The sequence below is a fragment of the Oncorhynchus nerka genome, linkage group LG11, assembly GCF_034236695.1.
Source record: "Oncorhynchus nerka isolate Pitt River linkage group LG11, Oner_Uvic_2.0, whole genome shotgun sequence".
In the NCBI taxonomy this organism is placed as follows: Eukaryota; Metazoa; Chordata; class Actinopteri; order Salmoniformes; family Salmonidae; genus Oncorhynchus; species Oncorhynchus nerka.
In genome coordinates, this window is record NC_088406.1 from 25327074 (window position 1) to 25342648 (window position 15575).

The following is a 15575-nucleotide window of genomic DNA, read 5'->3' on the forward strand; positions in this document are numbered from 1 at the left end:
GCAATGTCTTTTAATGGTACAGTATATGGGTTAAAAGCTCATGTGAAACAGGACTGCAGTGAATTCAGAAATACAGCTCTGCAGTGAATTCACAGGCTGTCTCATGTACATTTTAATTACCATGGAGATAAAAATACAGCCACACTATGTACAGTGCCTTCTGAAAATATTCAGACCTCTTTCCTTTTCCCACATTTTGTTACATTATAGCCTTATTCTAAAATGTTTGTTTTTTAAAATCCCCTCAATCTACACACAATACCCCATAATGACAAAGTGAAAACAGGTTTTTAGAAAATGTATTTAAATTTTTTTTAATAATTTCAGAACTTTTGCTATGAGACTCGAAATTGAGCTCAGGTGCATCCTGTTTCGATTGATCATCCTTGAGATGTTTCTACAACTTGATTGGTGTCCACCTGTGGTAAATCCAATTGATTGGACATGATTTGGAAAGGCACAAACCTGTCTATATAAAATCCCACATTTGATAGTGCATGTCAGAGCAAAAACCAAGCCATGAGGTCGAAGGAATTGTCCGTAGAGCTCAGAGTCAGGATTGTGTCGAGGCACAGATCTGGGAAAAAAATGTCTGCAGTATTGAAGGTCCAAGAACACAGTGGCTTACATCATTCTAAAATAGAAGACGTTTGGAACCACCAAGACTCTTCCTAGAGCTGGCCACCTTGCCAAATTGAGCAATCGGGAATGAAGGGCCTTGGTCAAGGAGGTGACCAAGAACCCAACTCAATCTGACAAAGCTCCTCTGTGGAGATGGGAGAACCTTCCAGAAGGACAACCATCTCTGCAGCACTCCACCAATCAGGCCTTTATGGTAGAGTGGCCAGACGGAAGCCACTCCTCAGTAAAAGGCACATGACAGCCCGCTTGGAGTTTGCCAAAAGGCACTTAAAGACCCTCAGAAACAAGATTCTCTGGGCTGATTGAACTATTCGGCCTGCATGCCAAGCATCACGTCTGAAGGAAACCTGGCACTATCCCTACGGTGAAGCATGGTGTTGGCAGCATCATGCTGTGGGGATGTATTTTAGCAGCAGGGACTGGGAGACTAGTCTTTCGAGGGAAAGATGAGATGAGAGATCCTTGATGATAACCTGCTCCAGAGCGCTCAGGACCTCAGACAGGGGCGAACATTCCTAAGCACACAGCCAAGACCACGCAGGAGTGGCTTCAGGACAAGTCTTCGAATGTCCTTGAGTGTCCCAGCCAGAGCCCGGACTGAAACCCAATCGAACATCTCTGGAGAGACCTGAAAATAGCTGTGCAGCGACGCTCCCCAGCCAACCTGACAGAGCTTGAGAGGATCTGCAGAGAATAATTAGAGAAACTCCCCAAATACAGGTGTGCCAAGCTTGTAGCGTCATACCCAAGAAGACTCAATGCTGTAATTGCTGCCAAAGGAGCTTCAACAAAGTACTGAGTAAAGGGTCTGAATACTTATGTAAATGTGATATTTCCTTAAAAAAAAAACTATGGAATCCATTTAAGAAAAAGGCTGTAACATAACAAAATGTGGACAAGGTCAAGGGGTCAATACTTTCCAAATGCACTGTACCAGCCAAAAGTTTCTATGGTTACTTCATACACTGATGTACATTTGTCCAACAGAAATACCATGCATGATATCAACTGAACAATTAATTTGGGTCCGAATCCTAACTTTTGCACTCATATCTCAAGCTTTCAGTGTGATGTCAATGGGAGATTTGCGTGAAAACGTGAGTTCCGCTGGAGAGGGTTGGGCCGTACTCTGCTGGAGCTGGGAACACCTGTGTTGGGATGGACTGAGCATGTGTAAATTAACCTGTGTTGGTTGATGAGTTTGGTGGTCTTACAAGTTCGGTGTGTGTCGGTGTGACATCACAGGAAGGGCTCGATGTCGATGTCCAGGGCGGAGCATGGCATGGTGAGCTCAAAGTGGTTGATGACACTAGGGTGAAGGACCCCGAGGCGTCCTATGCTCTTCCCGCGTGCAAAGATCTCAGCACAGCGACCAGGGAAGAAGGTGGAATGGAAACCGAAGAGGGGGGTGGGAAGGAAGGACAAGTGATGAGGCTTCTCAGTGGTCCAGTGAAAATAAACGTCAAAAGTGTATTCTCTGAATAAATGTTTCCACAGACTCAAGAGACTCAAGAGATAATGAGACATTACTATTCTCAGATATGTGGAATAGTTAGTCACTTTAATAACTCTACCTACTTGTACATATTACCTCAACACCGGTGCCCCCGTACATTGACTCTGTACTGGTACCTCCTGTATATAGCCCCACTATTGTTATTTACTGCTGCTCTTTAATCATTTCTTATTCTTCTCTTACTTTAAAAAAATGTATTTTCTTGAAACTGCATTGTTGGTTAAGGGCTTGTAAGTAAGCATTTCACTATAAGGTCTACACCTGTTGTATTTGGCACGTGACACATAACATTTGATTTGATGTGAGACAGAGCTGACTGACAATGTTTTTTAAAACAATGACTGCTTAGAGCCTGTTCAAGGAGCCCATCTAGGCTCAGGGTTGCTATGACTCCACAGACATGTTCCATTCCTATGCTGTTCTGTTCTCTTCTCCATGGTGCTTCACTTCTTCCCATGTTGCTTTGCTCCTAAAAGCTAATGTACTCCTTAGCTCACTGTTCAGATGCTAACTCCTAACTAGCAACAGAAAGCGCTCTACATTGTGTGTCTCTTCAAAAGCAGGGCAGCACCATGACAACCAGTCTTTAAAAATGGTACACTAATAGCTAAATTCAAGCCAGCCAGCCAGCCTGACAAGTGACAACCTATTCCACCAACCCTGAAAACCCTCTCAGATTCATTCTCTCTGAGCCAAGGTCAACACTAACCAGACAGTCAAGCATGCCTTTAACAGTGAACAGGAAGGGCTGAATTTGACAGTTAAGTGAAACATAGGCATCTGCTCCTTAAGAGTCCCTCCCTCCCCCCATAGGGTAACATTGCGGGAGGTCCTGCATAAGATCATGACCCTGTAATGGGGTTAAGGTCACACGGACATGAGGAGCACATCTTTTTTTGCATGCGTGTTGTATGTCTGGTCTGCATAATAGTTTGCTAGTCGTGTAAATGTAACAGTTGAAGTGGTTTTCTTTGTAGCTGTGTAAGTGTGTTTGTTTCAGGCAGTCTAAATGCCCATGGATGTGCCAGTCTATCTCCCTGTAAACTCAGACAGGGGTACTGCAGCAGCAGACATGACTCACATGCAGTCTGACTCCCCCTGCTGTAACTACATGCTCTCCCTCTCTATCCCCTGATTTCCAAGTCTCTCTCTGTCCTCCGCACCCCTGCTCTCCCTCTTTGCAACCTCCTCATCCCTCTCTCTCTGTGGTACTTGAGGCCATCGATTTCCCTCATGTCTGATTGTGCAGGAGACACGCACATCGGTGGGGGGGGGTGAATGAGTGAGTCAGAGAGAGTCCAGTTTAAACTAGTGAGATGGCTCCCTGGTTGTCTTACCGTCGGCAGCCTGGATGGGGTAGCCATTGCCCTGGCCTGGTTTGACCTCCAGCAGCTGCATGACCCTGTCCATCAGGCCGTGGATCACCTCAAACCCAGGACTCTTGTTGTAGTAGACAGCACACAGACGACGGTTGTTCCTGGCCCCCACATCTGATTGGGAGAGCAGAGGACAACGTGGCCATTGGGATGTCTTTAAAAACTGATAATGACAGTGTCTTCTTGAGTATGAGGGAATCAGTATGTACATTCATGTTTGTCCTAATAAAGAAATTAGAAAGGCAGGCATACAATGACATTATTTCTACACATATCCGTGAATACACTACATGATGAATACTTGGGTCACACCCACACACAAACACACCTTTGGTTTCATCCTTGAGCACCACATCTGAAATCTCACAAGCTGCAGAGGCATCTTCCTGTTGGCAGCCACAGTCTTCAGCAGGCCTGACAGCAGGGTGGTGCGCGCCACCTGGTGGAGAAGACAAGCACTGCTGTTAACACCACCACCAGCCGCTGACCAATCCACCCAGCACTCTCTTTTGTAGTAAACACTCACATGAACAGGGGGTGATAGAATCCATTCAACTGTTTTACTTGATCATTTCTGTAATTGATACCAATCATAAGAAATCATTCAGAGTCTAAAGGGGGGCAGTTTATAATGTTATCATAGAGACATGATTAATCCACAGTAATGGTGGTCCACCTGGAACTCAGCTGTCTTGGGGTTGGAGATGTGACATGCTCTTGTCTCTGAGATGTTCTTCAACAGCTTGTCAGCTATGTCCTCCTGAGAACACTGCACAGGAAGACAGATACAACACATGAAAATGTGTGTGCATGTTTATTATTTGGATCCCCTTTAGCTTTTTCAGAAACTACTCTTCCTGGAGTCCACAAAAGGTAGAGAGAGTGAGGTGTCATTACCAGGGCGAAGGTGAGGGCCTCTGTGAATCCAGCAGCAGCCAGGTCTTGTCTCAGCAGCTCTGACAGCTTATTCAGTGGGAGCTAAAAACACAACAGTCATGAGATAGAAAACAATACCACCCAACCAGTAGCTCCAGTCAACAACCAATCAACTTCACTCCTGAATAACCTGCTGAAGAATACCCTCACCTGACTGGCTACGGTATAGGTGCGCTGCGTGGTGCGCGGAATATTGTTGAAACCGTACGCCATGGCGGCGTCTTCCATGATGTCACAGGTGTGGATGACGTCAGAGCGCGTGGGCGGGATCTCCACCTCGATCTGTTCGCCTCGCCGTCGCTTGTGACCTCTGAGCGCAAGCACATCTTGGTTAACAGCTGGGCGATGTGCTCAGTTGACTCACTGGAGACAAACAAACCATTACAAACAAACAGCGGCAGGTATCCTAGCGGTTAAGAGCATTGGGTCAGTAACTGAAAGGTTGCTGGTTCGAATCCCTGAACAGACTAGGTTAAAAAAATGTCATTGAGCAAGGCAATTAACCATCATTCTCATGCAAGTCGCTCTGGATAAGAGTGTCTGCTAAATATGTACAATGTAAACCATTTATAAGCATCTGCAGAAATGTTGCAGTGGAGGCTCCTCAGAGGAGGAAGGGGAGGACCATCCTCCTCAGTGAAATTAAAATTGAAAAAATTGTGAAACATTTAAAAAGTTATCCTTTTTAGATAAAACTACCCTAAATATATTCATATGTCACCAAATAATTGACTAAAATACACTGTTTTGCAATAAAGGTCTACAGTAACTTCAACAGCACTGTCTGGGCTAGCACCATGGTGTAGCCGGAGGACAGTTAGCTTACGTCCTCCTCTGGCTACATTGACTTCAATACAAAACCTAGGGGGCGTGCAGGACTCACCCGCTTTCATAGACATACATGGTAATTATGACCACTTCCGGAGGACGTCTTCCAACCAATGAAAGCTTTTGCAGTATGAACTGACATGTTGTCCATCCAATCATAGAATTGTTCATTCAGAGAATGAACCTACTGTGTTGTGTTGGGATTGTGACACCGAGCATTATGGGGGTTCTGTGTGTTGAGAGGCTTGGTGACATTGTTGGATAGAGATTAAGAGTGAAGAGTTATAGTTGAGCATTTTACATTTGGGGATATTATTCAATTCAAATTTGTTTTTTCAAGTCACAGGAGATGGAGGAGGTACATTATAAATAGTTTTCTTGGTTTTAGAACATTATTTGTGTGTCCAGTTAGTGCAATTTATTTACATTTGCCTTGCTAACTTCAGTAGCTACCAGCATGAGTGTGCTGTTTTCTCCACCAGAATGGTAGAATGATCAACGCTGCCGAAAATGTTGTGGCCTTTTTGTTGAAGAACCCCTTTCATTCTCTGGGGATACATGGAAAAGGTGCGAATTAAAAGTGAGGGTCAACCTCTGCATTCAATACAAACTGGTATCAAAAGTATAACATTAGCTGGTTAACAGGGAGCCTTTCATCAGGCCACCTGTATTGCTGGCCTTCCCTGCTTTTTGGAAAGTCTGAGCCTTGGTCAAAGGTGGGTATAGTGACATGAAGAACATCAATCGTTCAGCTAAATTAAAAAACAAAAACAGGGCATTCAAGAATGTGCTTTTAGAGGACACGACCAGAGGGAAAGTTTGGTTAACAGGGGCAACTACAAGGAGCTTGCAGAGGTAATTGCACATTACAATGCTTTACTTGCTGAACATATCAAACTTTCGGCTGTCTTTTCTGGGATGTCGAAACAATTCAGAATTATTTCATAGCTTCCAAATGTTAGATTAATGAGATATGTGTTGCATCAACCTTTTTTCACAAGCACTCAGGGAGGCTTTCCACTTACCTCCAGTACTTATTTAACAAAGATGATAACACAATCACTCCGGACAGACAAGCAAAAACTCATGGCATAAATGTTGCAGCAGCCTAGGCTACACCTAAACAGTACAAATCTGACATGCTATATCAGATGAAAACAAGACATTGTTTCAGTCTAATCAACTGTTAAAAATTGCCCCACTGCTCTGGGCCCTATGGTGCCACCAGTCTGCTTGCAGTTGTCAGTTATCGTCAGGTATGTGGATGATAAGGGTTTTATTCAGGAACGTGTTTTGGGCTTCTTTGATGTGTCAAGTGGGAGAGACGCGCAGTCTGTTTGACTTTATGAATATTGAGATGTCTGAGTTTAAGTTCATAGAGAAACTCGTTGTCCAAACCTACGATGGCACAGCTGTAATGGAATGTATCTGCTATTTGTATGTACAGCCAAGTCCCCTCATGTTCCTTGATTAAGAGGTGACGACTACTCCACTCCACTACCATTGTAAACTTTCTCCTGACATGAACTGAAGCCACGACTTCTCATGTGCCCGCTCATCCACTGGCACATTGAGTGTTTCCCTTCCAAGCACTGTGAGGACCTCTATCAATTTCCTCACATTACTGTATGTAGAGTCAATCACATACACAATCACATTATTACTCTTTGCTTAGACTAAATCAGTCTTAGCTCTTTTGTCTAACTGTGTAGTGTGTTGTTTGTCTTCCCAGTAAAATCCTGTCCAGCACTGGTCAAGCCTCTGAACATCTCAACTCATGCCTCATAACCTCATTCAATCACTGCTGTGATCCATTTCCAACACTGTAAGTAGCCCTCATTCCTATTTTTTATTTATTTAACTAGGCAAGTCAGTTAAGAACAAATTCTTATTTTCAATGACGGCCTAGGAACAGTGGGATAATTGCCTTGTTCAGGGGCAGAACGAGATTTTTAACTTGTTACCTCAGGCATTTGATCTTGCAACCTTTCAGTTACTAGTCCAACGCTCTAACCACTAGGCTACCTGCCGCCCCAGATCTCCAGAAACAGGTTTGGATATTATTTCAAGTCACTTAGTTACCTGATGCCAACTTTGCGGTTGATGAAGTCTGCTGACAGAGTCTCCTTCCTGTAAACCAGCTCTTGAGAAGTCACATGGTATAGCAGGAAGGTAGAGGGTTAGGAAAATAATAGAATGGGGATAGTCCGAATTTAAATATTGACGAGCAGGTTCTAATATATACTGCACAAAAATATAAACGCAACATGCAACAATTTCAACGATTTTACTGAGTTACAGTTCATATAAGGAAATCAGTCAACTTAAATCAATTCATTAGGCCCTAATCTATTGATTTCACATGGCCAATCAGAATTTGTTTTTCCCACAAAAGGGCTTTATTATGGACAGAAATACTCCTCAGTTTCATCAGCTGTCCGGGTGACTGGCCTCAGACGATCCCGCAGGTGAGGAAGAAGGATGTGGAGGTTCTGGGCTGGCATGGTTACAAATGGTCTGCGGTTGTGAGGTCGGTTGGACGTACTGCCAAATTCTCTAAAACGATGTTGGAGGTGGCTTATGGTAGAGAAATTCGTATTAAATTCTATGGCAACAGCTCTGGTAGACATTCTTACAGTCAGCATGCCATGACAATTGCACACTCCCTCAAAAATGGAGACATCTGTGGCAATGTGTTGTTTGACAACACTGCACATTTTAGAGTGGCCTTTTATTGTCCCCAGCACAAGGTGCACCTGTGTAATGATCATGCCGTTTAATCAGCTTCTTGATATGCCACACCTGTCAGTAGGACAAATTATCTCGGCAAAGGAGAAACGCTTACTAACAGGGATGTTAACAAATTTGTGGACAAAATTTGGGATAAATAATAATTTGTGCGTATGGAAAATGTATATTATTTCAGCTCATGAAACATGGAACCAACACTTAGCATGTTCCGTTTCTAATTTTGTTGAGTATATTTTCCCCACAAAAGGAAACAGACTGCAGAGTGATGGTAAGTGGACACAGTACCGGGTACAGGCAGGTCCTGCCATCTGGGTACACCACCTCAACCACCTCTACCCTGAGAGAGAACAGGACATAGATCAAGAGGAGTATTTTAAAGTGGGGCCGGGCAAAGGAAATTCTTATCACTATCATTTCCACTAATTCATGGTCTTATTTTACACACAAAAATACATTAGGTTCAGCTATTAGTTATTTAATTTCAGTGATAGAAATCTAAACAGCTGTTGCCTGGACTCACGTGAAAGGCTCCTCACAATACTCGCAGAACATCGTCACCATCATGTCCAACGCGATTTTTGCCTTGGTAAGATCAGTGGCTGTGCACTTGATAAAAACATTCTTTGTATTCAAGGAGATTTTGGAATGGTCCCCTAAAAAAACAACAGACTGTTAGAACAGCATCTACAGCATACGATGGGTTAATCAATATTGGAAGTCCACTAGGTTTATAGTTTGGCATGTAACCTGTGGTTATATGTGTGTGTCCTCACCATTGATGATTGGGGGCATAGACAGTACAATGTCGTTGCTGTCATAAATGACAGGATATACAGGCTTGTCTTCAATAATGTGCAGATAGTGTCGCAAGTGGCTGTCTGTCTGAGAGGGAGAAATACAAAGAAAACGAAACATAGGATGACAGAAATAAAAGATCTCTAGCCATAGCCAATCACAACTCATTTTACAGAGGCTCATAATATTTGTTGCCAATCCCTGCTCACCTTGTAGAGGCTCATGAGTTCCTGTGCGGTGTACTCCTTTGCCTGGTTGAGAGGTTTGAAGCGGATGTCACCAGGTGGTTTGGCTGTGTAGGTGAAGGGGCCTGAAATGGTGTCCAGATCATGGGTGCCGATGGCAATCAGAGTCCTTTTCCTACAGAGCACAGACTAGTCACAACTTCCCCTGAGACAACAACACATCTCAGCGACTCCCAGAGAAGAACACACTGAAAGCCATCACTGAAGTATGAGACATGGTATTGAAAAAAGTTATCTGACCAAAACGTTGACAGTAAATATGCAGAGGTAAAATGGTGTGCGTAAGTAAGCCTTGTCCAGCCAGAAAGGCTCCTGGCCCTATGAGCCGATCTCCTATTTCTGTAGCATAAGGCAGTTTTATATACATGTACACCTGCTGGACATCTCCTTAATACTGAATGCCAAGTATAGAGGCCTATGGTAAGATTCGACTGAGAACAGAACCACCAACTTTCCAATCTCAGGGCGGACACTAACCTCAAGGCCACTGAGTTGGTCAAACTGATGTGTGGGAATGATATATATTTTTCTGTGAAGGTAGAGATGTGTTAGGTGTCTGACTAACCTACAGACGTTCTGATGGAGTTTCTCCTGTAGTTCAATAAAGCTGTCGTAGCGTTCCAGTGTGAAGGTGATGTTCCTCAGGACTGCAGCCACAGCTTGGGGTCGCACAGCAGCCGTCTGCGTCAGGCACACCCACACTCTGAGTCAGGATTCTCTCATTCATCTCTAAAATTCCACTCCCTTACTTCCAACACTTGGCCCAAAGCCTCCTTTGCACAGCCTCTACAAATGTAGAGGCATTCATCAACAGTTCAATACCTTCATTAATCTTGTCACAAAATGACTACAGTGGTGGTTCATTCATTATAAGATGTATGAACCAATCCTAACACTCTGCCCAGAACCCAGGCCATTAAACTAAAAGTCCATGTTTTCCACCCCCACCCTCCTCTGTGATGACCAAACTAAACAACCCTAACACTCTGCCCAGAACCCAGGCCATTAAACTAAAAGTCCATGTTTTCCACCCCCACCCTCCTCTGTGATGACCAAACTAAACAACCCTAACACTCTGCCCAGAACCCAGGCCATTAAACTAAAAGTCCATGTTTTCCACCCCCACCCTCCTCTGTGATGACCAAACTAAACAACCCTAACACTCTGCCCAGAACCCAGGCCATTAAACTAAAAGTCCATGTTTTCCACCCCCACCCTCCTCTGTGATGACCAAACTAAACAACCCTAACACTCTGCCCAGAACCCAGGCCATTAAACTGAGGGTGTGGTCCGTGATTTCCACACATTTACATTTACATTTAAGTCATTTAGCAGACGCTCTTATCCAGAGCGACTTACAAATTGGTGCATTCACCTTATGACATCCAGTGGAACAGTAGTGCATCTAAATCTTTTAAGGGGGAGGGGGGGTGAGAGGGATTACTTTATCCTATCCTAGGTATTCCTTAAAGAGGTGGGGTTTCAGGTGTCTCCGGAAGGTGGTGATTGACTCCGCTGTCCTGGCGTCGTGAGGGAGTTTGTTCCACCATTGGGGGGCCAGAGCAGCGAACAGTTTTGACTGGGCTGAGCGGGAACTGTACTTCCTCAGTGGTAGGGAGGCGAGCAGGCCAGAGGTGGATGAACGCAGTGCCCTTGTTTGGGTGTAGGGCCTGATCAGAGTCTGGAGGTACTGAGGTGCCGTTCCCCTCACAGCTCCGTAGGCAAGCACCATGGTCTTGTAGCGGATGCGAGCTTCAACTGGAAGCCAGTGGAGGGAGCGGAGGAGCGGGGTGACGTGAGAGAACTTGGGAAGGTTGAACACCAGACGGGCTGCGGCGTTCTGGATGAGTTGTAGGGGTTTAATGGCACAGGCAGGGAGCCCAGCCAACAGCGAGTTGCAGTAATCCAGACGGGAGATGACAAGTGCCTGGATTAGGACCTGCGCCGCTTCCTGTGTGAGGCAGGGTCGTACTCTGCGGATGTTGTAGAGCATGAACCTACAGGAACGGGCCACCGCCTTGATGTTAGTTGAGAACGACAGGGTGTTGTCCAGGATCACGCCAAGGTTCTTAGCGCTCTGGGAGGAGGACACAATGGAGTTGTCAACCGTGATGGCGAGATCATGGAACGGGCAGTCCTTCCCGGGAGGAAGAGCAGCTCCGTCTTGCCGAGGTTCAGCTTGAGGTGGTGATCCGTCATCCACACGGATATGTCTGCCAGACATGCAGAGATGCGATTCGCCACCTGGTCATCAGAAGGGGGAAAGGAGAAGATTAATTGTGTGTCGTCTGCATAGCAATGATAGGAGAGACCATGTGAGGTTATGACAGAGCCAAGTGACTTGGTGTATAGCGAGAATAGGAGAGGGCCTAGAACAGAGCCCTGGGGGACACCAGTGGTGAGAGCACGTGGTGTGGAGACGGATTCTCGCCACGCCACCTGGTAGGAGCGACCTGTCAGGTAGGACGCAATCCAAGCGTGGGCCGCGCCGGAGATGCCCAACTCGGAGAGGGTGGAGAGGAGGATCTGATGGTTCACAGTATCGAAGGCAGCCGATAGGTCTAGAAGGATGAGAGCAGAGGAGAGAGAGTTAGCTTTAGCAGTGCGGAGCGCCTCCGTGATACAGAGAAGAGCAGTCTCAGTTGAATGACTAGTCTTGAAACCTGACTGATTTGGATCAAGAAGGTCATTCTGAGAGAGATAGCGGGAGAGCTGGCCAAGGACGGCACGTTCAAGAGTTTTGGAGAGAAAAGAAAGAAGGGATACTGGTCTGTAGTTGTTGACATCGGAGGGATCGAGTGTAGGTTTTTTCAGAAGGGGTGCAACTCTCGCTCTCTTGAAGACGGAGGGGACGTAGCCAGCGGTCAGGGATGAGTTGATGAGCGAGGTGAGGTAAGGGAGAAGGTCTCCGGAAATGGTCTGGAGAAGAGAGGAGGGGATAGGGTCAAGCGGGCAGGTTGTTGGGCGGCCGGCCGTCACAAGACGCGAGATTTCATCTGGAGAGAGAGGGGAGAAAGAGGTCAGAGCACAGGGTAGGGCAGTGTGAGCAGAACCAGCGGTGTCGTTTGACTTAGCAAACGAGGATCGGATGTCGTCGACCTTCTTTTCAAAATGGTTGACGAAGTCATCTGCAGAGAGGGAGGAGGGGGGAGGGGGAGGAGGATTCAGGAGGGAGGAGAAGGTTGCAAAGAGCTTCCTAGGGTTAGAGGCAGATGCTTGGAATTTAGAGTGGTAGAAAGTGGCTTTAGCAGCAGAGAGAGAAGAGGAAAATGTAGAGAGGAGGGAGTGAAAAGATGTCAGGTCCGCAGGGAGGCGAGTTTTCCTCCATTTCCGCTCGGCTGCCCGGAGCCCTGTTCTGTGAGCTCGCAATGAGTCGTCGAGCCACGGAGCGGGAGGGGAGGACCGAGCCGGCCTGGAGGATAGGGGACATAGAGAGTCAAAGGATGCAGAAAGGGAGGAGAGGAGGGTTGAGGAGGCAGAATCAGGAGATAGGTTGGAGAAGGTTTGAGCAGAGGGAAGAGATGATAGGATGGAAGAGGAGAGAGTAGCGGGGAGAGAGAGCGAAGGTTGGGACGGCGCGATACCATCCGAGTAGGGGCAGTGTGGGAAGTGTTGGATGAGAGCGAGAGGGAAAAGGATACAAGGTAGTGGTCGGAGACTTGGAGGGGAGTTGCAACGAGGTTAGTGGAGGAACAGCATCTAGTAAAGATGAGGTCGAGCGTATTTCCTGCCTTGTGAGTAGGGGGAAGGTGAGAGGGTGAGGTCAAAAGAGGAGAGGAGTGGAAAGAAGGAGGCAGAGAGGAATGAGTCAAAGGTAGGCGTGGGGAGGTTAAAGTCGCCCAGAACTGTGAGAGGTGAGCCGTCCTCAGGAAAGGAGCTTATCAAGGCATCAAGCTCATTGATGAACTCTCCGAGGGAACCTGGAGGGCGATAAATGATAAGGATGTTAAGCTTGAAAGGGCTGGTAACTGTGACAGCATGGAATTCAAAGGAGGCGATAGACAGATGGGTAAGGGGAGAAAGAGAGAATGACCACTTGGGAGAGATGAGGATCCCGGTGCCACCACCCCGCTGACCAGAAGCTCTCGGGGTGTGCGAGAACACGTGGGCAGACGAAGAGAGAGCAGTAGGAGTAGCAGTGTTGTCTGTGGTGATCCATGTTTCCGTCAGTGCCAAGAAGTCGAGGGACTGGAGGGAGACATAGGCTGAGATGAACTCTGCCTTGTTGGCCGCAGATCGGCAGTTCCAGAGGCTACCGGAGACCTGGAACTCCACGTGGGTCGTGCGCGCTGGGACCACCAGATTAGGGTGGCCGCGGCCACGCGGTGTGGAGCGTTTGTATGGTCTGTGCAGAGAGGAGAGAACAGGGATAGACAGACACATAGTTGACAGGCTACACAAGAGGCTGAACACCTAACACTCTGCCTATCATTAAACAGAGAACCTGTCCGTGTTATCCACCCACCTCCTCTGAACACCAAACACTCTGCCTATCATTAAACAGAGAACCTGTCCGTGTTATCCACCCACCTCCTCTGAACACCAAACACTCTGCCTATCATTAAACAGAGAGCCTGTCCGTGATTTCCACCCACCTCCTCTGAACACCAAACACTCTGCCTATCATTAAACAGAGAACCTGTCCGTGTTATCCACCCACCTCCTCTGTGATGACCAGCCTCTGAGGCTCTCCGTTGGCTGGACTCACACGCCTGTAGCGAGGTGCTTCCATCCTGGAGCACAAACACACATGGAGAAGTCAATACACGGCTGAAGACAACACACACGATAAAGCAGCACAAGCTGAAGTACTTTGGCAAAGAGTCATGTTTAAGCACACAATTCTCCATATAGATGTGTTTACATACTTTTGCTTAAAGACCTGCAGGCCCCTGACCAGCCCTTCCAGACACAGCAGATCATAGCGGTTAGCTGGGACATCAATCTTATACAGAATCACATCAGATGCCCCCTCTGCCTTAGTGTTCCCCTGCTCACGACAGATGATGTCCTTCTCTGAGGTCTGAAGGACAGGGTTAGAAGGAGGATGGTTAGCCCGAAAATACTAAATTGGTTATCACACAAACAAGTCGTTGTGGTTGAGGTTCATCCTCAGTCTTCTACTCAAAACACAACTCATCAAATTCTTCATCAGCTGAAAGAAAGGAAAAGAGAATAACATTTTAATATCTGTTGGAACAATGCATGTATTTTGGTCACACCTCCATTCTCAATTTAGTTATAATTGACTAGTTAAATGGACGTAGCTATGTGGTGGTCAGTCAGTAGCAGGTCTGGACTGGGAAATGATGCAATCATCGTGAAATAACAAACATCAGTTCTGTCACTTTCTTTACAACTAGAATTAGAACAGCTTTACACGGATCTGGCAAAGGGTGCCTTTGTAAGGTCAAGAGCAAAATGGATTGAAGAGGGGGTGAGAAACACTATTTACTGTAGTTACTTTTTTGCACTTGAAAAGAGAAACTACAAAATAAAATCTAACTGCACTCAAAATTAACAATGTTTTATGCAAAGATCCCATTACAATATCATCATTTGTCAATTATTTTTATGAAAACCTTTACAGCTCTCAATTTCAGGAAGATGGTTGTGAAAGCTACATTTGCCACATTCAGAATTATGTCCCTGTAATTGAGGATGATTTCCACTCAGTTTGCGATTCACCTGTGTCAATTGAAGGAATTAGAGAGGCTCTGAATTCAATGAAAAAAGGTAAATCACCTGGTCCTGATGGCTTGTCAGTTGAATTCTATAGGCAGTTTTGGGAGTTACTCGAAGAAGATTGCATTAAAACTTCTTAGGGCTGCAACCCCGTTAACGGTATCGATATGACAACAGCCAGTGAAAGTGCAGGGCGCCAAATTCAAAACAACAGAAATCTCATAATTACAATTCCTCAAACATACATGTATCTTATACCATTTTAAAGGTAATCTTGTTGTTAATCCCACCACAGTGTCCGATTTCAAATAGGCTTTACAGCTCTCAACCTGCTTCACTACAGCCCCGTCAACGAGAATCGGGGAGTGCTCGGTCCTCCTTTTCCTGTAGTCCACAATCTCTGACCTCCTCCCAATAGGCTGTCTCGTCATTGTCGGAGATCAGGCCTACCACTGTTGTGTCATCTGCAAACTTAATGATGGTGTTGGAGTCATGCCTGGCCATGCAGTCATGAGTGAACAGGGAGTACAGGAGGGGACTGAGCACGCACCCCTGAGGGGCCCCAATGTTGATGATCAGCGTGGCGGATGTGTTGTTACCTACCCTTACCACCTGGGGGTTGGCCCGTCAGGAACTCCAGGATCCAGTTGCAGAGGGAGGTGTTAAGTCCCAGGGTCCTTAGCTTAGTGATGAGCTTTGAGGACACTATGGTGTTGAACGCTGAGCTGTAGTCAATGAATAGCATTCTCACATAGGTGTTCCTTATGTCCAAGTGGGAAAGACCAGTGTTGCGTGCAATAG

General features: G+C 46.1%; 1 pseudogene; it reads right to left on the bottom strand.

Moving 5' to 3' along the window:
• Positions 1–223: 223 nt before the first annotated feature.
• On the bottom strand, positions 224–15205 carry LOC115137744 (phenylalanine--tRNA ligase beta subunit-like; annotated as a pseudogene).
• Between the last annotated feature and the right edge of the window lie 370 nt (positions 15206–15575).